This window comes from Panthera tigris, chromosome D3, assembly GCF_018350195.1.
Source record: "Panthera tigris isolate Pti1 chromosome D3, P.tigris_Pti1_mat1.1, whole genome shotgun sequence".
Classification (NCBI taxonomy): domain Eukaryota; kingdom Metazoa; phylum Chordata; class Mammalia; order Carnivora; family Felidae; genus Panthera; species Panthera tigris.
Genome location: NC_056671.1, coordinates 59,832,866 through 59,835,480, shown reverse-complemented (window position 1 = coordinate 59,835,480; position 2,615 = coordinate 59,832,866). Strand labels below are relative to the sequence as shown.

Sequence of the window (2,615 nt, the reverse complement as noted above, 5' to 3'; positions counted from 1 at the left end):
AAGCAAACATTGCTTATTGAAGTTAGTTTTAGGATTACATATCAGTTACAAACTGTGTTTGGCTATGTAAACAGATATCTGTTGATCATGTTCAAAGTTGAGAAACAGAAGGTTTTAAGAGTCCTTCAGGGGCTTCACAACCTCATCAATGTCCCGGGCGCCTTCGTGTTTCATTTTCTTTACAAATAGTTTTTCATAGTTATGGTCATATTATGATCACCATGTGGCTGGTCCACCTCCAGCCTCACATCTACACTACAAGGAACAAATAACAAGGAGGAAAGTTCAGCACTTTTTTGTTTGTTTGTTTGTTTGTTTGTTTAATCAGCAAATGCATCTTTCCCAGAAATCCTCTGTAGACTGCTAATTACAGTTTCAAAGCTGCAAAGGAATAAGGATGACACAGTTTTGTTTTGTTTTTATTAAGCTGGTTCATTATTGTCCTAAGCATTCTCTCTCTCTAAAAAGAAGACAGAAATGGGTAGTAGACAGACAACTCTCAGAAACTGCCACAGATGTCATTTATAATCTGAGTGAGAACGGTTTCAGAGGTTGAGTGGAGGCAAAAGTCAAATTTAAGCCATTAGAAGGCCAGTGGTAAAAGCAGGCTTGGGCAGGAAGTTTGCTTGAAAAGGAAAGGAGAGATGGGGCCATACAAATAGTGTTGTGTACATTCCTATTAATGTTCACATGTTTGGGAAAGGACCCCTGGATACCTCCACTTTATGCTCTTTTGGCACCTGCAACTTGAGTAGACATTCAACAAATGCCTGTGGAATTAATGAGCAGCATTGAGATTGCTGATCTGGGGGGGGGGTCAGTCTCTAGTCTCCTTACCATAAGCATGAGGTACATGAAAGAGAATGCTTGAAATGGGACTGAAATGTGGGAAGGTACCAGATCAGGCAAGCCCTGGTAAGATTTCTTCTGCATTTTAACATAGGAATCTTGAGAATCACTGAATGATCTATACTTACATGGACACAATCAAATTTGCAGTTTAAAAAGGATTCACTCTGGGCTGGAGGTAGGGCTGAAGGTGTGGAGTCAGAATGGAAGTCAAGAGCAATAGTCTAGGCAACAGATGTGATTGCTTGGACTGGACTGGTGGTGGTGATTGGCACATTCCATGTTCTTTATTATTATCTAATAGAAATATTAATAAATAACCCACTTTATTGCTGTCCTTGTGCCTAACATAATTCTAAATGCTTTCTCTTATGTGTATTATGTATTTATATCTCCTCCCCCATCCCAAACCCTTGGAATAAATGGCATACATTCTAGTCATTGAGCTGTTGCTGAGGACTTAGCAGCCTCCCCTTGCAACCTCCATATTTCCCAATGCTCTATACCCCCACCACTCCTGCCTGCCTTCTCCCACTGCTTTCCGCAGTTTCCACCGAGGAAAGGGAAACTTATTGTACATCTGTTATCCCGAACCTCCACTCTTTTGACCCCTTTGATGACGATCTGCTTCCTGTTGGCACTGAGGATTACATCCTTACAAGAATTCAACAGAGAAATGGCAGGAATACCCTTACACTGTCCAAGGGATCACTGACGATTACAATAAAAAGAAAGTAGTGAAGGCGTTTACGAAGAAATCTGCCTGCAATGTTACTGTAATTGAGCATCCACAATATGGAGAAGTAATTCTGCTACAGAGCGACCAGCACAAGAACATATGCCAGTTCCTCGTAGAGAGACTGGACCAGCTAAAGATGACCAGCTGAAGGTCCATGGGTCCAAAGTGCTTTGGGCTCACTAAAACTTGACTGAGGATATCCTTGCAATGAGTAGAATTTCCCTTCCGTCCCCTGTCACAAATTTGAAAACCCAACAGCTTGTATAATGTAAACATTTAGGGTCTGCTTTTAACGTAGACTAGCACAACTCATTCATGCAATAAACTGAAAAGAAACTTGCTGTCTAGGCTTGAAGTCCCTCAATTAAACAGAGGGCAAGCAGGAGGCACCTATCAGTGTTTGGCCTAAAATCAAGCAGTTACATGATATTTCAGTCAAGTCTAGAGTCCCAAGATCACAGCTGGCTATGTCTGACCAGAAGCTCCTCGGCTCTCCCTCTTCAGAGTTCCCTGCCCTTATGAGGGACACCATGGGCTGTTTACCACCTGAACAGGTGAACAGGAATGTTCACCACCTAAAAAGCCCACAGTGAAGCTGAGAGGACGGGATGGGGTAAGGCAAGAACAGCAGCTGTATGATTACAGGGAGTCATTGGTAGCCAAGAAAGATCCCTGGGGTCTCCAACCCGACCAGGTGGGCAGAGCTTGGAGCAGCCACCTTCCCCCTAGGAGGGTGTGATACTGCCTCTGGCTTGCCACCAAGGTCTTTGTGACCAGACATGTCCTAGCTAATCGATGTCCAAACACCAGAATATGAGGTGAACCTTCTATCAGAGTTAAACTTCTGACAAGGGGACAAACTTCAAACCGATATATCAGGCATGTAGCCAGCTATAGAGCTTGCAACTTACCAGCAATAGCGGCCCAAAGCCATGAGAAGTAACAGACTGGTGTTTAGTTTATTTTTTCCTTCAATTTTAATGTTATATAATATATTTAAATCCTTATTTAAATAAAATTTGTTTTC

General features: G+C 42.4%; 1 pseudogene; it reads left to right on the top strand.

Moving 5' to 3' along the window:
• Positions 1-1,344: 1,344 nt before the first annotated feature.
• LOC102971427 lies at positions 1,345-1,771 on the top strand (annotated as a pseudogene).
• Positions 1,772-2,615: the final 844 nt, after the last annotated feature.